The following is a 27938-nucleotide window of genomic DNA, read 5'->3' on the forward strand; positions in this document are numbered from 1 at the left end:
TTTATAGAGGTGGACTTTGTTACTAGTTATTTTACATCTATTATAGGCAGTGCCTAGCTTACAAACGAGATCTGAGGTAACTCACGCCTAGCATTGTGGGATATAGGGGGAGCCTCGAGCTGGTGGAACCAACTCTCGAGCTTTTAGAGTGGCCGAGTCGGAGCCGAGGATCGGCTCCGAACCCATCCAGCAAGAAGAAGGCGAGAAGAAGACAACTAACATGGAACGTTATGGTAAGAACATAACTTCTATTTACAAATTGGATTTAGCTTCCAGGGGTAGAGCATCCTTTGGCTCCACGGTGCTCAGGAGTATTTTCCAGTGAGTCACCCAAGAATAAGGTGCTAGGGACGCTGTCCCATACATAAAAATGAAGGTGAGATTGGACTACACAACATAAAGAAGTTATGTACTCACCATAACATTCCCTGTTGGTAGTCCATCTCACCCTTCATTTTTACCAACCTGCCCTCCTGCCCCCATGAATCTGGAGATATTAATATTTTGGTTATCTTTGGTTGTAGACCCTTTAGTATTGGTTTGTCTGTTATGGTTATTTCTTCTAGTGAGTAGCAAACAAGATCTAGGGTTTGTACTGGTGCACTATGGGATACCTGCTTAGCCACGAGCCAACCAGAAGTCTTCGAGCTTATAACTCGGCCGAGTTGGAGCCAAGGATCGGCTCCGAACCCATACGTAAAAACGAAGGGTGAGATGGACTACCAACATGGAACGTTATGGTAAGTACTTTTTAATCTTACTGCTGCTAAACATTTGGTTAATTCAAGTCTTATTTTCTGGCAGAGTCTGGAAGATTTTTACTAGGTATATTTTCTGAATTTTTAATCATCAGGCTCATATGTTAGTTTATTCTGTGTAATTGTGAAAGTATGAGAAACGTTTTGTCTGCTGTTTTGTTTTTTGACGAAAAATCTGCTTGAAATAATTTAGTTTCTTCCATTGTACAATTCACTGCTCATTGTTTACAGTTTGTGAATGATTCAGTTGATACTTCTTCCAAGGTACTGTATTGAGGAGGTTTGCCTGGCTACATTCTCAGAACCTCACAGATGTGAAAAATGAGATTTTAAATTCTACTTTGGATGGAAATGTAGTGTTTGGCTCGTCTGCTGCAGAGATTATCAAAACATGTTTTGAAAGGGGTAAGTTGATTCAGGGAATCTTATGATTTTTCAGCTCTCGTTTTCCAAGTCTTTAAGGGATTCTCTAACCCCTCATCCAATTTTGGCAAAAAACAAAGTAAACCATCTCAACAAAATGCTGGTAAACAGACATTTAAGAAGAAGAAATGGTGTGTGTGGGGGGGTCCATAAAGAGTTCTGGAACTCCACCAAAACCATGGACAGTCCAACAAGTCAGAATGGCAATTTAGGGGATCTTGTTCCACCCTCCAACCCTGGCAGTCCATTTTCCTTTCCAGAAAGTCTGAATCTCCACTTTTCTGTTTGGCAGCAGATAATTTAAGACTAATGGGTTCTGAAGAGTGTTCATCAAGGTTATAGATGGCAATGGAAGGAAATTCCTCTCTTCTAGGGGGGTAATACCTAATCCTCCAGACAGCACTTTTTTATTTACACATCTTTCATTGCATGATGTGTCCCAGAGAGTAAAAGAACCAGTCCCCCCTTCCCAGGTGGGAAAAGGTTTTTATTCAAGGATGTTTTAGTGCAAAGAAAGAAGATGCTTGCAGACCAGTTCTGAATCAATCTTTCCTAAATCTGTTTGTGATAGTGTCCATGTTCAAAATGCTGTCACTCCACAGTCTGTTTCCTCTTCCTCATTCAAGTTTCCTGGCAACACTGTATTTAAAAGATACTTAACACATCCCTATTCATCCAGACTTCAGGTATTTAAAGTTCTGTATGTATGGATCACCTTATCAGTTACCTGTGTCTTACCCTTTGGACGTACACTGGATCGGGAGTGTTCACAAAGTGTTTAGCTGCAGTTGTAGCTCATTGCAGGCTACAGAGTTATCCACATTTTTCCATATTTAGGCAACTTGCTTATCTTTGCACAGTCTTTTTCAAAGCGTCAGGAATTTCTCTTTGGGCGAGGGATCTTTTGCACAAGCTGGGATTTCAAGAGAACATTTAAGACTTTTTTACTACTTCACAGAGGATTGCGTACTTGGAGTGTCAGCTAGACTCCTCAGTTTAAAAAGATTTTCTACCACAGTCAGGAAAAAATAGATATATGTCTAATTCTGTTCCAAAACCTTCCACTCTGACTTTGGTGTCTGGGAGGGAGCACCTCATGGCATCAGTGATTTCATGATAACCCCAGGCAAGAGTTCACATCAGAAAGATAAAGTGGTATTTGAAGATGTTCTTCGTGTTTCACTGTTGCAGTCATCACATTTGGGTTATCTGCTTGCAGTAGCCCTCAGTCGGCCTGATTAACAAAGTCTTGGGTCCTGCTTCGGTTGCTGTCTCATCATCCATGACGTTAGGTAGTCAGGGGTATAAAGCATGCAGCCAGTGCCATCACACCAGTCTTTCTTGCCATGCGGTGCCTGAAGCAGAAGCAATTCGCAAGTGCTGGTCGTCTGACTCCTGAAATTTTCTTTTTCGAGTTTCAGAACCCAAGTCTTCAACTAAGCTAAGTACTCCGTTGGGAAAACTTTTTCTTGCTCTAAACTGATGTCAGTAAAAGTCAATAATTGTATTTCTTGTGGAAAGCAAATACCTCAAAGATTTTCATTCGTACTGCATTCCTTGCTTAGGCCCTGACCACGACGTACCTCACTGTCGGTTTTGTGCCTTATTTACACAACAAACTGTTCATTGTTGGTTTATTTACGCTTCTAAATATTTTGGTACTCAGTTCAATTATCCAGATATGTCTTCGGTAAGCCACCCGACTACCGACATTCTGAAAAAATGCAAAGATAAAGATAGACAGACCGCATAGGTTCAAAGCTGCCGACGGCGCTTCTAAGCTAGTCACCAGTTCACCAGTACTCAATGAGGCGCTTTCGCAGCCCCTGATAAACGCTACTTCAGATACGCAGGCCTCTACTGAGACCCATTCGGAGTCTGGTTTGCCACGAGATGCTTCAACTGTGGAACCTGCGGATGTCTCTACCTTGGATGGGTCCGGAGCCGCTGTGCAAGCACTGGCTTCTGAGGGTGTATTCAGGCCTACTGACTTACTTACATATTAAACCGATGTCATCTTCTTCTTCAAGGCCTAAAACTCGATACATGCCTAGGTTAGGCCTCTATGCCTAAAAAACAAATTATCAGAATGGCTGAAGACCTTATTACTTTAATCAGGGGAAACCACCCTTCCCCCTCTAAGAGACCTAGGACTGAGTTTGCTTATGATTCTTCTGATCAGGATTCTGAAATTTCTGTTTCTTTTGATGACAAAGGATTTACCCTTGTCTACCTATGAGGATTCTGATGCAGAGGACTCTATTCCCTCTGCTTCCCCTCCAAAGGATTTCTCTTTTTGTGAAAACTTGCATACTCTTAGGGAGCATTTTCTCTGGGAAAGCCAGGATTACTCTGACTCTAAAAGCTTCTATATTATCTTGTCGAAAGATGACAATATCGAATGGCTAAAACATTGAAAATGCCGTACATCGAAACTGTTCTTGTGGGGGGCTGTGCCCCCCACACCCCCGCTAATTATATTTACCAACTCCGAGATCGCACTACAGTGAGGAAAGAGCAAATTTTCTTATCCCCACTGTACCATGATCCCGCAACAACACTTTAGATGTACGACATTTTCGATGTTTTAGCCATTCAATATTTTCAACATGCGATATTGTGAAGTAGACCCCTCTAAAAAGAGGCTTAGGGATTTCTTTGCTGCCCCGCCACAGGCCTTTAGCTATCCCCCCTGTACTGGACATTGTTGATGCCTTTTCGGAATCTAGCTTGGCCCCTGATTCTTTACCTCCTTCTCTGAGAAAACTTGATAGATATTACAGGGTTCCTGACTCTCACAAGTTCCTCTTTAAAAATCCTACTGTGGATCCTGAGACCATTTCACAGGGACCCAAGGGCATTAAGGCTACTACTGCCAAAAATCCTACCCCCTCTGATAGAGATTACAGGGCACTGGATAGATGATGTAAGAAGGTATACACTTCTGCAACCTTGGCCATTAGGGCCTTAAACTGCCAGTTTCATATGTTAAAATATCGGCAGCATATTATTGGATTGCTTAAACAGAAAATGATGTTGATTCCTGACTGTGCTGAAAATAAAGATTTACAGAATTTAATGCATTCTGCTGAACAAGTTGGAAAACATACTTTGCAATGTGGTTTTGATTCACTAGAGGCATCTTGCAGGGCTGCTGTCACTGGGTCTGTACTTAGAAGGCATGCTTGGCTTAAGGAGCAATCTTTGCCAGATCATGTTAAAGCTAAATTGTTGGATGCTCCCTTAAACCAAGACCGCCTGTAGGCATTGCCCCCCTAAAAATTGGTCCTTTCCTGCCTCTTCCAGGCCTTCTCAGTCCAAACCTAGAACCAGCAGAACACCCAGGCTTCAGTCCCAAGGTACTCACAGGGCTGAGCAGTGGGGGGCTCCCACTTCAAAAATAGGGAGTGGTAAGACTCCCCACTATGGTAAACTGTCTCAATGACTTAACTTTAAATCTTCCCAGCCCTGAACAACGGACTGTCCCCTTAGGGGGAAAGATTGCCCGGCAGGCAAAAAATTGGGAACTCATTACCCAGGACAAATGAGTTTTAAATATAGTTTCTGAAGGATACAGATTCTACTTTCACTCCTTACCAACCCCAAATGGTTGGCCAGACCTTCCCCCAAATCAGTGGGCAGAGGCTCAAATGCAAATTCTCTCTCTCTTAAGCATCAGGGCTTTTCAACCTCTTCCAGAAGAGGAAAGGGGACAAGGTTTCTACTTAAGACTTTTCCTGGTGCCCAGAAAAGACAACTCCTGGCGTCCTATACTGGACCTCTGTATCGTAAACACATTTTTGGTGATCCCAAAATTCAAGATGCTAACTCTTCAGCTGCTTCCTATGCTAGGCATGGATGCCTGGTTAGCAACACTAGATTTAAAGGAAGCCTACCTGAACATCCCAATAAGGGAATCCTGCAGAAGATACCTGCGCTTCAAAGCAGGCTACATGCACTATCAGTTCTCTGCACTGCCCTTTGGCTAATCTACTACACCCAGGGTATTCACAAAGTGCCTAGCTCTAGTCATTGCATTTTTTCAGGCAAAGAAATATCCAAATATATCCATTCCTGGACGATTATCTAATTCAGGCAGAAAGCCAGGACATACTATTGAATCATATGGCATTTGTACAGAAATTGCTAACTTCTCTGGGGTACACCATAAACGAAAAGAAATCACATCTGGTACCCTGCCAACAAATTGTATTCCTTGGAGCAAGCTTGAACACAACTTCCCAGATGGCTTTTGTCATGCCAGAAAAACAAGTTCATTTGACAGCCTACTTCAAACTACTGGCCACAAAGACCCAGCTAACTGCAACGAAAATCCTGCAAGCCCTGGGGTTCATGGCTTCCTGCATTCTACTAATTATGTATGCAAGACTGCATATGAGGAAACTACAATGGTATCTAAAAAGCCTATGGTGTCAACATTCTCAGGATCTAGAAGCAATGATTCCTATCATTCCTTGTCTACAGCTAGAGTTCCTTTGGTGGGCAGAAGCCTGTCTCCAAAACAAGGGACTGGCATTCACTCTACCCACTGCCACCCAAACCCTAACAGCAGACACATCAGACTATGCATGGGGGGCTCACTTGACAGGGAAGTGCATTCAGGGCAAATGGAACCAAAGTCAAATGCACCTGCGTATCAATCAAAAAGAAATATTAGCTGTATAGAATGCTCTGAGGACCTTGGGAAGACTTGTTAGATTTCAAAGAGTTATGTTGGCAGATTAGGTTGAATGCCTTATGTGTACCTGGTAAATGATGGTATCTCTTTGGCTAGTTTTTTAAAACTGTGCTCATATAGAGTGCAGTTACTATCATCATTTTAGTAAAGTAAGGCACAATGAATGTTGGTTTCAGCTTTCTTTGCTGTTATATAACATGCAGTAGTTTTAAGGCACATTATTTCTTGTTTTATGTCTTTGTTTTTAAAATGTATCAGTTGAGCTTTTATTGGATTATTTTATCACATGATTAATTGAATGAGAGTATTTAAGATATATGTGGATATTGATTCTAGTATTCTGAAGAAGTCTTTGCTATATTCTGACGAAAGCGCTAAATAAAGTTGTGTTTTTGCACACTTTGATTTTACTTTTTTGAGTGCTTATAGCAAGTTTGGTGATTCGTGGCTGCTATCAGTTTTGTTTATAGTCTTCATTTGGGTTACTGGTTTGTCGAGTTGTATGTGTACGCTGATTTTAGACATGGACACCTCCTTGCGCACTATTACTCTGGGGAATGACCCAGTTGAGAACATAGGACTGTTAACTCAACTGATACAAGAAATATCCAGACTCCTAGAGGAAGCAGAACTGAAAGTGTTCGGTTAGGTCCCAGTTTGTCTGACTCACGCTTGAATACTACCAGTTTACAAGGTAACAATAACTGTTCACTAGTGAGGCAGAATTTAACAGATTGGTTACAAAAAGATTTTTTGTTTATGGGCGGAAGAAACAATAATCATGGTACTCATACATTTCAGCAATCCTTGAACATGTTTGAAACAAAATTACTTAAATGTCGAAAGTTACAGCTAGAAAATGCCTATTTTCTAGAATGTATCAAAAATAAAGTGGTGCCGAAGGGTCTTAGGCATTGGAAGTTCCCCACAGGACTTGTACACAACTCACCACTTTATTTTGAGATGATTGCATTGTTCGATAGACAAGGCATGGAATTGCTCGATATTTTAATGAAGCATAACCACAACATAGAAAGTCTGCAGAAAGAGTTGTCTGACTTAGACAAAACGATATGCAATGATTTACTTTTTGAGCACAATGTGTCTAAGTATAAGAATGTGTTTGATAACACTGACAAAATTACTGGGGATATACAAAATCGTAAGGAGAAAAAACTACTAAGCTATATTAACGCATATGCATCTGGTTTGGCGTATCCCAAACCAGCACAGACTTCAGTTAACCCAGGTCTTGATCGCAATAATATGAATGAGCAGGAAGTCACTTCTGATGTGTCACGTGATCAACAAGCCCCTTTGGGGGATCTCCAAGGAGATCCTCGAGAATATGGAACCAAGCGCAGCAAGCAAATTACAGGCCACTGCGCTATCGACAAAGGCGAGGGTATCAGAATCAGCAGCTCTTTTACAACAGACAACAGTACTGGAAATAACTGGTACAGAATTAACTAGTGCATTTGACATTCACGATGATTTTCGAAGTCTGCAAACTGAAACTTTTGATGCACTAGTGTTGTCAGAAGAGCTTAATGATACACTTAATTTCCAGTGTGAGCATGTTATGGAAATTACCAACTCTAAAGGTGACTTTACTGTTTTTAACTTTACTATTTATCCGTTTGATGAGAAAATTGCGAATTTGTTAAGTAAGGGCCTAAACTTTATGCCTTCAAGATGCTCTGACTTAGTAGAAGTTATTTTAGACTTAAAGATGTTAGAAATTTAAATTTTCGCTTAATGTTTAGCAACAATGTGGCTAATGATGGCAACTGTTTTTTACGTCTTTTCAATCCTCCCTTGATGCATTGTTTGACAGTATTTGAGAAACTGTGTGATTTTGATTTTCGAACAATGTTAGTTGGTAAAGATAACCTGATGCACAATTTATCTCATTCAGAAAGTCAATTGCTAAACAAATTGATTAAAAACACCTCAATTCGTATAATGAAGCCAGACAAGGAAGGAGGTGTGGTACTAATGTCTAAAGTTGATTATACCAATAGAATTAATACACTGTTACTAGAATATAGTACATATGAAGAAGTTTCTAAAAGGTTTATGAATGTTTCATACCAAAGAATTGACATGGCTTTACAAGATTTGTATGACCAAGAATTAATAGAAGGTAGGCTGCTTGATTTTTTAGTAGTCAAATTTCCTAGGACACCGTGTATCTTTGGCATTCCGAAGATACACAAAGACAAATTGGACCCTGCTATGAGGCCCATTGTTAGTGCTAATGGTTCGAAAATGGAATTTATAGGAAAATACTTGGACCATGCACTTAAAGATGTGTTGAAAAAAGAAGAGCATATATGCATTGATTCTTGGCATTTTTTGAAAAAATTAAATGAATCACATTGATAAGAATGTTTATTTTTTGACTGTTGATGTAGTTAATTTATATGGTTCCATTCCACACAATATTGGTATTGAGTGGTTTGAAGAATTCTTGCATGGTAGTTCTTTGTTCACTAACAACCAGGTACTTATTCTTGTTACTCTGATGGACATCACATTAAAAAATAATTTTATTTTTTTTGAAGGTCAGTACTTTCATCAAAAAACAGGTGTGGCAGTAGGGGCGATATGTGCCCCCATGTTTGCAAACGTTGTCATGTTAATGTGGGAGCGCAAATACTTATTTAATTCTTTATTTGCTGATAAATGTGTTTTTTTTTTTTTTGCGTTATATAGATGATTTGTTTTTTTTATGGACAGGTGATGAAATAGTAATTTATGATTTTATGGATTACATTAACAACACCACAGAGTTTCTGAAATTTACTTATACATATTGTAGGGACAGTATTAATTATTTAGATGTCACTATCAGAAAGGAGAATAACTGCTTTGTAAGCAATTTATTTAGAAAACCAACTTACAGCAATAGCTTACTGCATTATAATAGCAGTCATCCCTTGCATGTAAAAGGATAACTTATTAGATTAGCCCGTATGGTAACGAAAGACGAGATTTTTTGGATCAATGTCATTTACTTTTGGATATGTTTTCATCTCGAGACTACCCTTTAGAACTTTTGGATAATTTCTTCAATGAAATAAGCATTAAAAGGGAACAAGGTTTGATAGTACCAATTTTGAATTATGGTAATAATATTATTTTGGTAAATACTAACCATGAACAAAAAATATCAACAGGTAATAGAGTATGTTTGTTACTTTGTTACTAGGTTTAGTGTAGACCATCAATATTTATCTTACATATTAAATAAGAACTGGCATTTTTTCCAGGGTTTCGATGGCATTATGAAAAAGTTAGGCTCCAAACCTAGTATTGTTTTTAGAAAAGGGTATACGTTTAAACAACTGTTAGAAAAGAAAGGACAATGACCCAAGAAAGAAAAGGCAATAGGAATGAAAAAATGTGGATTTTGTTCTCAATGTGCATTTATTAAACTAGTAAATAAGATCAAAATAAATAAATAACTACATCAAAATAGGAGGAAAATTTAATTGTGACACTGTGGATGTTGTTTATGCGGCTTTGTGTGAGTCTTGTTCTGGTTTTTATATTGGCAAGACCAAGAGAAAACTTAAAGAACGAATTTACGGACATGCTAGAGACATCAAAAACAAAAACAGTGCATTATATAGGCATATTGAGAATAATTCTTCACATTGCTTTAAATTTGTTGTCATTGAAAAAGTCCCACAGAACCCTAGAGGAGGACCTTGGGAAGACTTGTTAGATTTCAAAGAGTTATGTTGGCAGATTAGGTTGAATGCCTTATGTGTACCTGGGTTAAATGATGGTATCTCTCTGGCTAGTTTTTTAAAACTGCGCTCATATAGAGTGTAGTTACTATCATCATTTTAGTAAAGTAAGGCACATTGAATGTTGGTTTCAGCTTTCTTTGCCGTTATATAATATGCAGTAGTTTTAAGACATTATTTCTTGTTTTATGTTTTTAAGAGAATTTACCTTGTGTTTTTAAAATGTATCAGTTGAGCTTTTATTGGATTATGTTATCACATGACTGATTGAGAGTATTTAAGATATATGTGGTCATTGATTCTAGTATTCTGAAGAAGTCTTTGTTATATTCTGACGAAAGCGCTAAATAAAGTTGTGTTTTTGCACACTTTGATTTTACTTTTTTGAGTGCTTATAGCCAGTTTGGTGATTCGTGGCTGCTATCAGTTTTGTTTCAAGTCTTCATTTGGGTTACTGGTTTGTCAATGCCCAATTTACCTCAGATTCATCAATACTTAACTGAGATGCTGCACAGGGGCCTTTCTTTTTCCTCCATCAAAATTCATGCCTCAGCCATTTCCGCTCATTACAACACAGAACCCAACCCTCTTCTCTCATCCACTGCTGAAGCAGTTCCTCAGAGGGGCCAAAAACTTAAGACCACCCAGGAGAGCCCCTACTCCAGCTTGGGACCTTAACTTTGTATTGGAAAAACTCACTCTACCTCCTTTTGAGCCAGCTGCAAATGCAGAGTTGAAATTCCTTTCTTGAAAAACAGCCTTCCTTTTAGCCATCACTTCAGCAAGAAGGGTGTCTGAATTACAGGCCCTCATGGCAGTGGAGCCTTTCATCATTTTTCACGCGTGTCCCTCAGGACCAATCCCTCCTTCATGCCCAAGGTGGTATCCAGTGTGGCCCTTAATCAGTCCATTCATTTGCCAACCTTCTTTTCTAATCCACAGAACAAAGGGGGAGCGAATACTGCACTCCTTAGATGTGCACAGACAACTTAGATTTTATTTGGACAGGACTAAACCTCTCAGGAAATCTGAACAACTGCTGGTTGCATTTGCTGCAGGGGCAGAGGGGAAGGCCATTTCAAAGCAAGTCATTTCTAAATGGATAGGCCATTGCATTCATTTCTGCTATAAGCACCATGGAAAACCTACCCCCAGGGCATTAGACCACATTCAACCAGGGCTGCATCTACCTGTACAGCCCTTCTCAGAGGTGTCCCTCCCAGGGACATCCTAGAAGCTGCTACCTAGAGTTCTGTACATACCTTCACCAAACATTTCCATTTGCCAATGTTCTCTAAATGTAGAGCTGGCTTTGCCACTGCAGTCTTGCAGGGCCTTATAGCTGGTCCTAATGCTGTCTAATTTCTTCCTTCCATCCTTAGCTTTGGGAATCTATCCAAATGTGATGACTGCAGTGTAGATGTTCGAGTGTATTCACTGTTGTAGTCCTAGTTACCCCCCTCCCCCCCACCCTGACTTCTATTGGCTATACCTCTATTCTTGCTTACTATTTTTAAAGCTTTTTGGTGTATTTGCTTTTTTGTTGGAGGTGTAACCTTGTATATATTATTGCTTCCCATTATGGGGGCACCTGCCATCTGGGGCAAGGGAAAACTGATGTAATGGTGTCAGCTGCATGCTTTATACCCCTGACTACCTGACGTCATGGAAGATGAGACCGCAGCCGACGCAGGACCCAAGACTTTGTTAATCAGGCTGACTGAGGGCTACTGCAAGCAGATAGCCCAAATGTTGATGACTGCAACAGTGAATGCACTCAAACATCTACATTTATGGTAAGTGTACACAACTGTACTTTTCTGGTCCAGCACCAGCTCCCTTTGTCTTTCCCGATCCCAGTGTTTGGGTTTGCAAAAAGAGAAGTCACTTGGAGGAGACGGCATATTTTCCTAAACCCAGCTGTCCCCTTCTCCCACCCTATTCCAAAGGAGTCATTCACCACAGGTGCTTCAGAGTTTGCTTGGGGGAGCAGTTTCAGGAGGAATACAAGCACAAGGTATGTGGGACACTTTGGATGTATGCAATCACATAAACATGCTTGTCCTGATTGAGGCACTCATCTCTTTGAATCATCTTTGGTCCCTGAGACCTCTTCAAGTTGTTGCAGCCAGTACCTCAGTCACATGGTACATAAACAGGTAAGGAGATCCAGGTCATACCAGCTTTGTAGAGTAGCCATGTGTGCTTGGAATATAGCTTCACAGCACAGTCTCATTCTACTGGCATCCTACATTCCATCAGTGCAAAATTGTGTGGCACACCAGCTGAGTAGGACAAGGGCAGACCCTCATGAATGGAGACTAGATTGGGGATCTTCCAAGATTTAATCCAGCTGTAGGGTGTTCAAGTAGATCTGTTTACCTCAATTTGTAACAATCAGCTGGCAAGATTCTGCTCCAGGACTCCATGGAAGAAGGCCTGGAAGACAGATGCTTTTTCTTTTCCCTGGACAGGAGTGTTCCTGTATGCTTTTTCACTGATATCCAGGGCTGTGGTGACTCCCTTCTGGCCCAAGAAACAGTGATTCAGCTTTCTTTTGGAAATGGCCAAGGACAATTACCATAGGCTTCCTTAAAGACTGGATCTGCTTGCTCGCACAAGATCCAGGAGTGTTTGATACACTACGTCTCTAATCAACTTCAGTTGACTGCCTGGATGATGGTCTGAATTCCCTTTATGGGCACCTGTTTATTGAGGACATGCAGCAGGTATTAATGGAGGCAAGAAATCTTGCTACTTGAAAATTCTGTATTAGCAAAAGGAAAAGGTTTTCTTATTGGTGCTAACAATATAGCCAGCACTTTTCAGGGCTAGTTATTCTCTGGTTTTACAGTATTTGTTAGTTATCCTGTGACTTTTCTTCCTCCTCCATCATTTATTGGTCATTTCAGCATGTTTGTCCAAGGATCCTTCTGTTTCATTGCTACTTTGGAACAGACTCCCCATCCACATAAAAACAGTTCATCCATGTCCATACTTAAGCACAGCTTGGATCTATGCTTGGAAAAAATAAATTTTACTCCAGGACTACCCCTACGCTTTTAATGGACAGAGGCAGCTCCTAAATGCTTTATCCCATGCATGTGTCCCCACAAATTATCTGTGGTATGATCCCAGTAATTATTAGGGTAACCTATAATTATCGACTGTGGATGTACAAGGCCAGTCTCTAACCAAATGCTATAGGTCAAAACAAGCACAAAAAGAGAAACTGGGTAGGCATAAAAAGGTCTGCAAGGGCAGCTAGCCTAGTGTTTGCCTGTGAACCTGTAACCCATAAATATGATTTTGAAAGGAGGTTTGCTTAAGTGGCCTCCAAGAAAACCAGTGGTCCTTCTTTATCTTAATTTTGTATTAGAAGTCAACACTTGCTCCATTTGAACCAGCTAACCTGGCTGGCTTGAGGTTGTTAACATGCAAAATGGTTTTACTGATTGCTCTGATGTCTGTAAGAGGGGTATATGAGCTGCACACTCTTATTGTGAGCCAAACTGTACCTCATTATGTACAGAGACGTGGTCTCCCTGAAAACTAATCCATCTTTCCTTTTTGGTCTAAAGTGCTATCCGAGTTTACTTCAAGCCATATTGTCAGTCTCAACGTTTTCTTTTTTCTAGAGCCTAAAAACGAGGGGGAAATGATACTCCATACCTTTCACGTCCACATACTGCTCAAGTAGTATCTTGGCAGAATTAAATCTTTCAGATCTGCATTTGAATTGTCATTTTTGTGAAGGCAAAAATGAAGGGACAGCCTATGTCAGAACAGACTTTCCAAATGTGTGTCTACTGCTTAATATTTTTTGTTACACTCACTACAACAGAACTATTCCAGGCAGGGTTAAGGCGCACTCTACCAGGGCCTTGGCAAAGGGTTATATTCCAGAAGTATTATAGAAGCAGCAACTTGGTCCTCTGTGCATACTTTTAGAATGCACTGTAAGCTTGATTCCTTCTCTGGGTCAGTATCAGACGTTGCTAGGACCATACTTCAGGGACTCCCGGACTCTTCTCTTTCCAAGACCCAAATGAAGTTAGCTGTGATAATCTACCCATATAGCTAAGGGTACTGCATTAGTGATTAATGCGATGAACATAGTACAGTTGTGTAAGTAAACTTATAATAGTAGATGCTCGATTGATCACTGCTGCATTATCTGCTGCCTTATCTGCTGCCTTCCTCCCATCACCTTGTTTTTTGGTGCATTTATGCCAAGGTGTGGACATTCACTTTTTGTTCTTTCTAGCATTGCCCTTTCAGGGCTCAGCCTCCCTATCTCTGTTGCATGAAACCTTTGAAGTACTGTGCTGACTGACAATTTGGATGTGTGAATGCTACCTGAATCTTTTAGAAGTTGTCCTGATCTTATATACTTAACATAATATAACCCATACAGCTGAGGCTACTGCAGCAGTAATCATTCAAATATCTACTGTTATAATAAGTTTACTTACACAACCTTTTTTTTCTGCTTGGTTCCAACGCTTTAAGTTTTAAAAATACTTTGATAAATTCTAATGCACATTGATTATTAATTGCAGTGATTGATTTACAGAATTGTGTGGTCTAAATTTAGACTTTCTGCATAGGTGCCAGCAATTTTCTTTTTACCCGGATATCTGTTGGAGATGAACATAAAGTCAGATGCTGCATACAGTGGTGAGTTCTTTTTTAAATCTTTGGAGGTGTAAACAACTCTTCTGGCTAGGTCATTATCAGCTTCTATTATCATTGTTACTGTACAGTAATGGTTAGTTATATTTATCTAAATTTATTTTGCTATTATTCCTTCATTGTATGCTGTTGTGCTGCCTACACTGGGTTAGGTTTTATGTCTGTCAAATTTCTGATTACAGTACTGCATTTGAAGCAAATCCTTGCTACAAAAGGTGTGCGCTAGTCATTAAGAACAGTCACTTTACATTCAAAGTAACAAAGCTAGTAAGCAAAAACTAGCTATATTGGGAGTAAATCAATAGTGTATGTGTGTGCACATGCACTGTTGCGCTGCAAGGCAAAATTGTGTGTTGTCAGAGTACTTGGAGTGTTGATTAATCTCTGCAGACCGCATTCCAGAGTGGTTTACTGTGGTGGTATTATGTATGCCTCTCTCATAGGCTGTGTTAAAAAGTGTGCACAAAATATAAGAAATGTTACTTTATTAAGAAGTGGTGTGCACTACTTGTGAAAATAGTTTCCACGAAAGACTTCAACATTCGTGATTTTCACTGGAAAATCAAGATGAAACAGGTGGGCATTCATTAAGATTTCATTGAAGATAGACAAAAGTTTAAAACCTTATGGAAAACTGTAACTTTATTTCATTCATATAATTTTGTTGAAGACTTATAGAAAAAAGTTGGTATCAGAAGGTGGATGAGTATACGAATGCTGTGTGATAATTTCTAAAGGAAAAGACAAACATCTTTAAACTGGGGCTTTATGGAAAGGCAGCAGAAATAAAATGATTAAGATTTTGGGGAAAAAACAGCATTCTGCTTTTTGCAAGGTATGCTAAGAATTTTGCAGATTTACCACAAAATTAAAGCAGTTGTGGTGCATGTTGCTTAGCAAGTATGATTTATTATTGCAGTTATAACTACATTGCAACTCTTGGCAGTGTCACATTGGGGGGGGGGGTCCAAGACCCAAGGCATTTTGGGCAAAATAGACAAGTCCAAGAATGTCAATTGCTTAATAATTAGCCAACGAGACTCTGCAGAAGCAGTACATTTTGTTGCTCCCTAACATCTCCTAAAAGTCACTAGACTGTAGTGCTTTGCACCTGCTGTAGGTGGAGCCCCAGGTAGGGTGCACTTTTGTAGTATTCATTACCTTTGGGACTTATCCACCAGAATAGCCATATGTCTAGCAAGTCTGCAAATCTAAGACTCCTCCTTCATGTCAGCCCTAAGCACAACCTGATATGCTGTTATAAAAGAGACGTATGATCATACTAAAAAACTCAAAACTTTCTTGGTGCTATTCCATATAGGCAGACTTTTGCCAGTATTGCTTCTTGACATCTGTATGGATCTCTTTCACTGCAAAGATCACAGCCAGACAAGTACCGTATTGGAGATTCTTTCTCTCTTTAATCAACTATTTTTTCTGTGGAAAGTTTCAATCAGGTGAAAAGGGAAGTGTGGCTGTGGACATCAGAAAAATATGAAGACTCTCACTTGAGTAGTTTGTTTTGCTGAGGGATAAACATGACATAAAAGCCCATAGCATTTGTCAAGCATTCACTCCCAGTACTATTAGAAGCAGACATTTTTCCCCTTAGAAATGTTGTTGTGTCTTTCGGCTTTTCCCGGTTAGGGGTCACCACAGCGGAACTCCGGTCCGCTAATGATTGGCAGTAGATTTTTATGTGCCGAGTTGCCGGCCCTGACGCGCAACCTTCAGCGAAAGTACGCCCATTCACGCATGTCTCCACACAGAAGACGCTCTAGCTGAGAATCAAACAGGACAACGTCTTACTGTGAGGCGATAACGCTACTGCAGCACCACCACCGCAGTACATTTTTTGTTTCCCCTTAGAAAGACTTGGAAAAATAAATGTCTTCAGAACTTGGCTCAAGTGGTTATAGAGCCGTGCTGCTCAACTTTATACCTCCCTCTTCAGTTGAAAAGAAAAAAAAAAAAGTCTTTGAGAGAGTTCTGAGACTGATGACCTTCACAACCCACAGACCTTCCACCTCTTCTCTGGAGCCCTGTAATTCCTGCCCTTCAGAGGTAGTTATGATTATCAGCATGTCTGAAGAGACAATTCTATGGCTGAAATAGCCAGGAAGGGAGCAGCTAGATCACTCACTTATGGAGGGTCATGCCTGCAGCTTTTACCATAAAGACCATATAGCTGGTTAACACCTCTCCAATAAAGATGAAACACATTTGTTCACCTTCTACTCCCACCGGTCAGAAAGCTAGTAAAGAAGACTGTTTCAGTTTTGCCAAGGGTCTCTCTAAAGTAAGTCTTCACAGCCTTCTTCCTCAACTTCTACTGTCTTAAAAAGGAAACAAATTCCCTCTTCTGAAAAGGAAGAACTGTGTAATTGAGTGACTTGATTGTGCCACTCAAATTCTTTCTCCCTCTTGGTTTGAGTCTGATACTAATGCCAGTTTATTCTTCGACTCCCCTAATTCCTTGCTAAAATGGAAGACTTTTTTAAATGGGAGGGTGAAGAGGTTTCTGACTTCCAGAGGAAATACTGTGACCTTTTGAACATGGACACCTATGCCTGTGGCTCTCTCTAGTTTTGTCTGCACTGGGGGGATGCCTTTTCAGTTGCTTTGATGTCCCCGAATTCTAACCCCTGCCTTCTAAGAAGTCTGATAGATTTTACACAGTTCCTGATAATCATGTTTATTGAAATATCATTGCTGCTCCTTTTGTTTCCCTGGACCCTTACAAAGGAACTAGGACCCTTCCCCTTCTCTAACCCCATTCCTACGAAGACAGTAGAGCCCTTTGACAAAAAAGTGTACACATCTGCCACCTTAACGTCTTGAGCTATCACTTGCCAAACCCAGTGAATATGTTCCTGCTGACTTTTCCCAACAGCCTGGGGCAAACTATGGCAAATCTTACTATTTCTGGCATGATGACTAATTTAATGAAAGTGTTTAATTCTGCCTGTCAAGTAGCTTAGCAGCACTTTCGAATACAGCTGTGATGCTGTGGATGCTACCTCTAGAGCAACTGTTACTGAAATGAGTAGACATGGTTGGATAGGACTACAACCCTTTAATGAGAATGTTAAAGCTCAACTGTTAAACGCCTCTTTAGACAAGGACTTGTACAGAAATGCTTCTGCTGAGGTTTTCAGTTACAAGTAAGATGGAAACTCATGCATGGAGTTCAACAGCTTTCCTCCTCTCCGGATGTTCATCATATTGGTCACTTCTTCAGTAGTCTTAGCTAAATGAATTATATACTGCCAAGGGTATAACAGATGGATGACTTCCAAAGCCATCAGTTAGCTCACGCTGAGTTGACTAAAAAGACAAGCTGGGCACCAAGCCCTTTAAAGCTTTCCTGACGCTGAAGAGTATGCCTCCTTTGAGGCTTTTGAAGATCAGTGGTCAGCTTGTACATTTCCTTTGTTGGGCAGACAAGTTTCCTTTGTAGAAAAAAATTATATTTTTAAAAAATGTTTTAATAGTTTCCTAGAAAGTTATTTTAAAGGAAGTGGCTTGTTTTTTACTGGACTGTCACAAAAATATATTGTACTTTTAAATGAAAGCGCTCTCTTCCTGTCAGTTTAAACATTGTTTAAAGTATTTGAAAATTATTTTTTTCTGTGATGAATTTGGCGTTATTTCACTTTTTGGGGCTGGCAAAGTATTTTAAAGTTAACTGTGTTTTGTGAAAAAATTGACTTTTGGAGACTTTACATTTTTACCTGGATTGCTGCTTGTTTTCCACAGGAAATGAGCACCATTTTCAGCTTAACCAGAGAACAAACTTGCTCCCACTGTTGGTCCTCCTTCCAGACGCAAAAAGAAAAAAGCAAACAGCCTTTGTTATAACAGCAGGATAGCAAGTTATCTCAGCCTCAGATGAACCTTTTGCACATCTGCAATTCCAACAGCATCAGAATTACTAGACCTAAAGACCTACATTTTGCTTGCAATATAAGTACGACATATTGGAAAAACAGATATGTATCTCAGAGAATTCCTTTTTTCTGGAACAGGCTTACCATCTATGTGAAACAAAGTCCTTCCTTAACCTGTTTAAACATAACTTGGATCACTGGATGGGAAATTGAAAATTCACCCCGGTCTTGCACCGACATCTTTGATGGACAGAGACAGTCAGTAAATCATGTTGTAACCAACAATCACTCCTATATAAACGTCTAAAACATACACCTTTTGGGAGACATTTGATTTGCATAGCTAGGCTTATAAAGGCCCTAGTGGTCATTAGCGTAGTATAGACCTATGAGATGGTTAACTGTGCTGTGGCTATTAATTAGACCGCAGACCACTTCTTTACCCCGGTTCCCTCTGGTGTAGTACCTACAGCCACTATGACCATGTCCTTTCAGACTGTTGGGCTCCAATCATTAGGCAAGGGAGAGCTGCTGCTGTTAGTCTTAGGAGAGGGAACATGTAAAGCTTCCCTGTTTTGTCAAAATGTTGTGCCCATCTTTGAGAAAGATACTGCTGCCATTAATGGCACTGTTGGTCCCATTCTTCCTGTCAAAAAGAAACAGAAAATTAAACATGCATCTTCTACTACTCAAATTCATTTGGATGGGAATAGTTTATTGGGTCTGGCTCAGGGTTTAATTTGGCCTATTGATCCTTCTTATAAAGTAGTTTCTGGTAAAAGAAAGGGTACCTCTTTTTTTTTTTTTTTTTTTTTTTTTTTGGAACAGATTCAAGATTCTGAATCTGGACAGGAAAAGAATGGGACAGATACACAGGGTATTTCTTCTCTGTTTGAGAAAGTGCCAGTGTTTTCAGTGGAAGAACTCTGAGGTTTCTCAGTTCCTCAAAAAATACTGAGCTTTTATAGAAGAAATTTTCAGAAACTTCACCTTTTGTTCCAATTCTGTCAGCTTTGGAGAATGTGTGCTACTGCCTGCAGTTTTCCCAATGGTCAGACAGCTGCCTTTAAAAAGGGAGATAAGATGTATAGAGTTCCTGAGTATAAGTTTTTGTACAGTCTTCCCATACCTGACCTATCAGCTATAGCTTTAGTTTATCTTACTGCTGCTAAATTTTTAATTAATTCAGTCTTACTTTTTCAGATGAGGATGGGAAGATTATTGGTAAGTACGGAGAAAAGTATATGCTTCTGCAACTTTGATTTTCAGAATTTTGTGTTTTCAAGCTCATATGTTAAAGTTTGTTCTGAGTAATTGTGAAAGTATGAGGAATATTTTTTCATCATCTTCTTGTAAGGAAAATTTTACTATAAATTTAGTTAGTTCTATTGTACAAGTCACTAGTCATTGTTGACAGTGTGTCTGTGATTCCAGTGATAGTACTTCCAAGGCTATGGCCACTGGGACTGGTTTGAGGAGGTTTGCCAGTGTACAACCTGGGAACTTCCCAGACGATAAAAATGCAATTTAAAAATCTCCTTTGGGTAGACATTTATATTTGGCCCTTCTCTTCAGAGGTGATCAAAACGTTTGACGAAAGGAGTAAGTCAGTACAGGGCATATCTAACATATTTCAGCCCTCTTACAAATGTTCTAAATGATTCTCTAACCCCTCATCCAGTTTTGGCAAAAAAAAAAAGAAAGCACGCAGTTCCAACAAAGTACAGGTAAACAGACATTTAAGAAGTGACTGGGGGGAGGGGTGTCTAAAAAGGATTGTGGAACCTCCCAAAACCAATGACAGTCTGACAAATCAGAATTACTATTTAAAGGACCTTGTCACCCTCTCCCACCCTGACGGCCCTTTTTCTGTTTCAGAAAGTCTGAATCACCACTTTTCTCTTTGGCAAGTAGTTTCAGACATATTGGTTCTGAAGATGTTACAGATGACAGTGGGAGAAAATTCCTTCTTTCCAGGGCATTATCAGTCACCCACCAGACCAGAATCTATTTCCACTTGCCCATCACATGCTGTCCCAGCGAGTGATAGAACCAGTTCCTCCTCCTCAGGTGGGAAAAGGGTTTTGTTCAATAATGCTTTTGGTGACAAGGAAAGAAAATGTTTGGAGACCATTTCTGGCTTTTTCTTTCCTAAACCTATTTGTGATAGGGCCTAAGTTTAAAATGCTGTCACTTTACAAACTTTTACCTCTGTTTTTCCTCATTTGAGTTTTCTTGGTAACACTAGCTTTAAAAGATGTTGCTCACATCCCTATTCATCCAGACTTCAGACATGTCTTAAGGTTTTTTATGACTGGATCACATTATCAATTCTCTGCATTACACTTTGGACTACTAACTGCACCAAAACTGCTCACAAAGTATCTAACTCCAGTTACAGCTCATTGCAGGCTACAGGGTATTCACATTTATCTATATTTAGATGACTCATCTTTGCAGAGTATTTTTCAGTGTCAGGAATTTCTCACTTGGATGAGATATCCTTTAGAATCCCAGCTTGTGTAAGAGAATATTCCAAAGTCTTTTTTAACTCCTTCAAACAGGATTGTGTCCATGGGTTGTCAGCTTGTCACCTCAGTTTAAAGAGCTTTTCTTCCATATGAAAAAATAGATCTGTTTCTATGGGTTTCCACTCAGACTTCTGTCACTGTGAGGGAATACCTCAGGATTTTGAGTCTCAAAGCATCTATGATTATCTTGGTAGCCTTGCGAAGACACTACATGACAAAGCTACAATGGTGTCTGAAGTCTTTGGTCCTAACACCAACATCCTTTATTTCAAATCCCAGTTTTGGGGTTTGTCAGAAAAATATTTTGGTGGAGACAGCAAATATCCGTAGATCTAGGTCTCGTATATTTCCTCCCAGTTCCAAAGCGTTCATTCACCACAGACGTCTGGGACTTTTCTTGGAGAGCAGTTTCAGGAGGGATAAAAAGAGCAAGGTATGTGAAACGCTAAGGACAGATTCAAGCACATAAATATAAAGGGTCTATATTATGAGAGCGAAAACACTGGAGAGCAAATGGCTTAAACATTGAAAATGCCATACCTCAAAGTCACTCTTGTAGGGGGCTGTGCCCCCCCCCCCACTAATTATATATAGTAACTCCGAGATCGCACTACAGTGAGGAAAGGGCAAATTTTCCAATCTTTGCTGTACCACGATCTCACAAAAAACACATTGATAAATGGCATTTCCAATGTTAAAGCCATTCGCTCTTCAGCCTGTTTGATTTCATAGGTAGGTACTAGGCTATCTGCCCTAGGGGCCTATACAAGCCTAGCCATAACAATTCCCTGGCCTATTGCTCCCCACAAATATTTACTTTCCTGGATCCCTGTCTAGCCATAACAATTCCCTGGCTATTGCTCCCCGCAGATATTTACTTTCCTGGACCCCTGTCTAGCAGGGCTACTGATGTGATCTTGGGAGTTAATTTCCTGTCTCTCATCCAATCGACAAGGTTCCTCTTGAAGAGGGCCATTGAGGCGCTCTGCCTGACATGTATGGGCAGCTTATTCCAGAGTACGGGGAGTCTCTGGATCAGGAACCTATCCCTCCAGCATATTCTATTCATCTTGATGACAAGGTTAAGATCCCTGGAGCGTGTGGCTCAGAGGGATTGGGATTTCTTTAAGTGTAGCATGTCCAACAAATCTGGGTCTGACATGGCCTTGTATGTTAGGCAGAGATCACCTCTGAGTAGGCGATATGTGACAGAGTATAGCTGAAATTTCTTTAGATGGTCAGCATAAGGCATCTGCTTTAGGTCTGTGATTCTTTTTGTGAGGTATTTCTGCTGCCTTTCTAGTTGTTGCAGATGTCTTGTGAAGTACATACCAGATGGGGCATTGTATACTATAATGGGTCTAATTGAGGGATGAGTTCAAAGGGACAATGACCTCCTTTTTTCTGGATGAAAAGCCCTTAGTGATGAGGTGTGCCATGTAGAAGGATTTTCTAATTGTTGTGGCTAATGTTATCAAAGGTGAGACCACTGTCCACCTGTCTCCCTAGGTCTCTTATCACACATTTGGTCTTTAATGTACTGCCACCTATGTGGTAGTTCACAGGTACGTGTTTTTTCCGAAAGGGGACAACTATACATTTTTTGGCATTTAGCTTCAGTTTATGGCTCTGGCACCAGGCATCTGTTTCGGTAAGGCCCTTTTATAGTATATCCACATAATTTGGGGATTCAATAATGGTTCCCAGAATGCAGTCATCTGTGAACTTTGTAAGCCAGAGTCCCTTAGTGTTGGCCTGTACTTCAGAGAAGTAGATGCCAAACATAGGAACCCAATATAAAAGAGTTACTTAGCATGATTAATGCACTCTTCTTTTTAAATCACAATTACTTTTTGTCAGACTATCCATATCTCTGTTTTCTTTCCTGAACTTAACTGAGAGAGAAAGGATACTCCATACCTAGGATGTCCACAGACCTCTCGTATTCTGTCTTGACAGAACTAAATCTTTCAGATCTGCTTATCAATTGTTTATTTCTTATGAAGGTAAGAAGTAAAAACCAGTGTCAAAGCAGGCCATTTCCAAGTGGCTGTCTGAGGCTACTATCTTTTTTTTATATTCCCCACAACAAAGCTACTCTAGATGCAGGGCTAAGGCGCACTCTGTCTGGGCCTTGGCTTTATCTATGGCTTTTTGGAAGGGCATGGATTCTAGACGTATTCTAGAAGCAGCAACTCGGTCCTATGTACATAACATTTACAAAGCACTGGAGGCTTAATATCTTCTCTAGGTCTAGATCACACTTTGAAAGAGCCATTCTCCAGGGGCTCCTTCCCTCTTTTACATCCCCCTCCCAAATTTAGTAAGCAAGGATAATCTACCTATATAGCTTAGTCTACTGCAGCAGTGATCAATGTAAAATTGTGAAGGAAATTTACCATAACAGTAGATGTTCAGATGGTCACTGCTGCTGTACCTGTTCCCTCAATCTATCCCTCTTGTTTAACGTGTTTATACCGGGGAGTGAATCATTCTGTTGTTCCTAACATTGTTCTTTTAGGGCTTAGCCTCCCTGTCTCTGTTGACATTAAAGGTCATAAGGGCTTGGTGCTGAAATCTGTCCTAGCTCAGCTCGAGCTGACTGATGGTTTAGCCACGTGGAAGGTGCCCTGAAGCTTTGGCGGCTGTTTGACTGTTATATCCTTGGTAGGATATAACTCATATAGCTAAGGCTACTGAAGGAGTGATCAAACATCTATTCTTATGGTAAGTTTACTTACATAACTGTACTTTCCTAAATTTCAGATGAACTATCCAACTAATCCAGGATTTTTTAAGCTTCCCAAACCAGGTAAGCAAATATCCAGAAAAGTGCAGTTTAAAAGAAAATGGCAGAGAGACTACAAAATAAATCTTAATTGGTCTTGGGGATCTAGCACTCAAATAAAAAAACTTCTTATCACATTACCAAACAGTTTTGTTTAAGGATACATCGCAGAGAGACCTGTAAGACAGATGTTTTTTCAGTTCCCTGGACGAGGATATCCCCTTAACCATCAAAGTTTTGCAAAAAATTAAGAACTTACCAGACATGTTGTTATTGATTTCCTGTTTTTACATACAACACTGGTTCTTCCTTGACATGTAACTGACCAAGGGTAGTCAACAGAAACTTCCTGATAGAATGGACTTGCTCACACAGGACTATCTGATTCATCCAAGCAAGCAAAATCTAAACCTATTTGGTTAGTAGGGTTTGATTCCTTTCATACGCCTTTTTTTTTTTCTCTGAGGACATGCAATAGGTGTGGATGGAGTCAGGAAAACTTGCTACGAGGAAATCTTTTTTAACTAAAGGGAAATGATTTTCTCTTTAATGCCAAAATACAGGACAGGACCCATCTGAGGTGGTTCTTCAGGAGTTGCTCAATTCTGGCCTAGCATACACTTACGTAAGGGTATGCATTTCTGCCTATACAGCCTGTTTGTCACCAGATTTCTTATTATTTACTCTTTCATATCAAATAGTTTCTAAAGGGAGGTATTTGTATGCATATTAGTCTCGCAAGAAAGAATGAGGCTTTTTCTTGGATTTAAAGATTGTTTTGCAAAAATTAGCTCACTTTGGACTTGCTTCCTCTCTAAAATTCTTAGCTTGGAAATCTGTTGCTGGCAGCCAACTTCAGGAAGACTGTTATCTTAATTATAGGCCCTCATGTCTAGTCAACCTTTCTTGGTTTTTCACAAGGACAGAATAAGTCTTAGAATCAACCACTCCTTGTGCTTAAAATGGTTTCTGAGTTTACATTTAATCCAGCTATGCAGCTCAGTGCCTTCTAATGTAATCCACAAAATAAGTAAGAGAGAATTTTTCACTGCCTTGGTGTTCATAGACAGCTGAGATTTTATTTGCATAACAATAAAGATTTTAGGAAAACTGATCCATTTTTTTTTATATCTTATGATGAAAAGAAGAAAGGACAGCCAGTCTGTACACAAGCTACTTCCAGAGGGGTTACTCTTTCCATTCTTTTTCACTATTCCAGCCGTTAACAAAAATCCTAATTACAGTTTTAAGGCTCATTCTACCAGGGCACCACTTCTGGAGCATTTTGGAAGGATGTAAACTCTCGATCAATTTTGGAAGTAGCTATCTGGTCCTCTGTTCAGACATTTGCAAAACATTACAAGCTGGCAGCTTTCTTTAGAGCCAGGACTGGTTTGTTTTATTAGGGTTATTCTACAAGCATTCTGATCTGTGGTTCAGCTCCCTCCAACCCATCTTCTTGAGCTTTGTTAGTTATCCCATTGGTAATGAATACAGCAACCATGAGCTTATGGGTGGCACAGTGGTGCAGCAGTTAAAGTGGTCACCTCACAAAAAGAGGTTCTCTGGTTCGATTCTGTGCTGGGTCCCTGCTTTGCGGAGTCTGCATGTCCTCCCTGCATTTGTGTGGGTTTCCTCTGGGTGCTCCGGTCTCCTCCCACATTCCAAAGATGTGTCTGGAGTGTCTCTCCTTGGGCCTAAGCTGAAAATGAGCTTTGTCCCAGTCGGACTTTCCTAGTCAACAAATGTTAAATAAAATAAATAAAAATAGAGTTGTGTAGGAAACTTACCATAACAGTAGATGTTCAAATGGATCATGTGTGCAGCACATACACCCCCCTCCCCCGTTGTTGTTTTTTGACTGGAGAGGGTAGTCTTACCTATTTATGTACTTTGTACTGCATGTTTTCATCCCTGGGACTGTACTTTGAGCTATAACAGGCTTTAGCCTTCTACTTTAGAGGCAGGAAAGTTCAGAGTTTTTGGTGCAATTCTATGTTCCTCTTGCATGTTAGCTTTTAATTAGGAACTGCATGAGGAAGAAGCCTGAACTTTCTATACTGGCTGCACATTTGGCTGTCCTGGTAGATAAGTCCCGTTGGTAATGAACACTGCACAACAGATGTATCTGAGTGTGCACTCTCATGGCAACTTCCCTGCACAACTGAATATTTCATAAGGGCAATTTTCGTAAGAAGGATCAAGAAGGATTTATGATGGTTGAGATCTGCTCATTTAAAGTCAACTTGTCATCAGTAACAACCTTAAATTGTGTACTGTTGACATAAATTGCAGCTCGTCTCCTCAATGATCAATATTCGAAGACTTGCCACTTGTTGAGTTTGAGCCAACTGTCAACCATCCAAACATGGATGTTTTATTTCAGCCAGGCAATTAGGAGCAGATAAAAATTCCTGAGGTACAGCTCGTGTTGCCAGTATAACAAAGATATTGTAATCTTTTCAAATGAGTAGGGCTTTTTAGGAGCAGCATGTATATGATGCATAAAACAAGATGCACTCTGGAACCTTTCTCTTTACAATAGTCAAGTAAATAGAAGGCAAAAGAATTCACTTCTAATTCCATTTTCTGGGTGCCCCTGGAGAGATTGGAGACCATCTAACCCGGAACATCTGTTAAGATAGTACAGTCCACCTGCTGGTGAGAGATCTAGCAGGACCAAAACAAATAGAAATATTGATCCTTAACAAGGAGATGGTTAAAAACTGTATTAAAATTGTATTTTACCTCAAAAACAGGGCTGGATCAGATCATTGATGTTATCCCTGAGATATGATTCCAGCTGGAAGTCCACTGCTTTCTCTAAACTCTTACTAACAGAGGGGAGGCTAGAGACTGAAAGATAGCTATCCAGGCTGTCAGAATCTCATCCAGATTTTTTTTTTTTTTACATTTAGTAACTAAAGCCTCTTTTAGATGGAAAGCGAAAACTTAATCCTTGAGAGATGATGACAGTCTAATAGAATTGACTGACTGTCTCAAAACAAGCCAGGAAAAGCCTAGTGCGTAAGTAATGGTATGCATACTGGACAAAACAGAGAAAATTTTCATAATCAGGAAGCATAAACTCGTACAATCTAAGAAGTAATCTCAAGTCCCAGAGGAAACAAAAAATATCTTAGTTTTATGTAGAACTGGTAAGGATAAGCCTCGTGGCCAAGTCACACTCTTTAGGTGATGAAGCTTCCATGTAGTAAGGCATCCTGGACTGAACTCTCCACCATGCAAGAAAGAACAGCTAGCATTTACTGGTGCAGAGAACAAGACAAGTAACACATCTTCTGTGAACGCACTCCATGGTGATCTGAAAAAAAAATTCAGAGCAGGCTTATCAATTAGACTAGGGAACTCCAGCCTAAAGCCTGACTTCCTCAGGTCTAGGAGTTGAAAGTCAAAGGCCTAGGGGTACAGGTTGTCCATAGCTTGGGGCCATGATGTCTTGCAAGGAGGTGACAGCTTGCTTATATATGTCACAAAGCCCAACTAGACTAGTGGCACTGCAGTCTTTGAGATTGCGGAGCAAAATGGGAATAAAAAGCTCCAGGGTGTCCGAGCCAGTTTTCCTGCACTGCCCATAGCTGACATTTGGTGATCCAGGGCTGATCAAAGAAGAAATGAATAATCAAGTAGTCTTGTCAAGTAAAAACTTTATCACTATGTCCCTAGTCACACCCACCTGGAAAACCTTGTCCATAATATTCCCAAAGTTATGGTTAGCAGAACAAACACCTTGACAAAAGAAAATCCTTTTTATATTGCAAAGGAATATATACAAATAATGTTAGTCTCCCAGCACTAACTGCCTAGGGAATTCAAGTACAGAAGAGATAAATTCAGTGGTTTCCTGAAGGAATATCCTTGCACAGCTGGATGGTTGAGCTAAATGATGGGCAATAGCAGCCCAACCAGTACTTCTGTTTGATGACCGATGCTGAATGACCAAGAATTCAGGGGCACCAACTCTATAAAAACTTGACCAAAATTTGTTGTCTAATGAGATTTCAGTTATGAAAGCCACATCCATGTTTTATGTAAAGTTTGACAGGAATGCCAGTCTTGTTAACAGATCTGGCATCAAAATAAAGCACAACAGTAGTTTTTGGAGAGAACAGGTCCATCTGCAAGTCCCAGATGGTACAGAAGATAGTAGATACTTCACTCAACATAGTATGAACATAGTATCAGTTTGCATCATAGCTGAAGCCAGTAATGAGCTGGTATTCAAGGATCAGAGCATTGAACTCCTTTAGTGAGGGTAGTGACCATGTCCAGACCTGACTCTCTGTTAGCAATATCTGGCTTCTTACGTCTGTGAATTGCTGGCTTGAGCTGCTTAGGAAGTAGGGTGGAGTGACCGACAGTAATTGATCTCTTG

At 40.1% G+C, this 27938-nt stretch overlaps 1 protein-coding gene across 4 annotated transcripts in view; it reads left to right on the forward strand.

The window, feature by feature from the left end:
- The window catches only part of LARGE1 (LARGE xylosyl- and glucuronyltransferase 1), a 2030740-nt gene that overhangs the window by 459578 nt on the left and 1543224 nt on the right, over positions 1 to 27938 (forward strand). For 3 of the 4 annotated variants that reach the window (XM_044087485.1, XM_044087484.1, XM_044087487.1), the window contains one exon: positions 14249 to 14318. The exons of the other annotated variant lie outside the window; for it this stretch is intronic. The gene's annotated coding sequence lies outside the window, so the exon portion shown is untranslated. The remainder of the gene's footprint in view (positions 1 to 14248; positions 14319 to 27938) is intronic. 4 annotated transcript variants of the gene reach the window in all.

The sequence above is a fragment of the Protopterus annectens genome, chromosome 11.part0 (genome assembly GCF_019279795.1).
Source record: "Protopterus annectens isolate FY-2018-M chromosome 11.part0, PAN1.0, whole genome shotgun sequence".
In the NCBI taxonomy this organism is placed as follows: Eukaryota; Metazoa; Chordata; order Ceratodontiformes; family Protopteridae; genus Protopterus; species Protopterus annectens.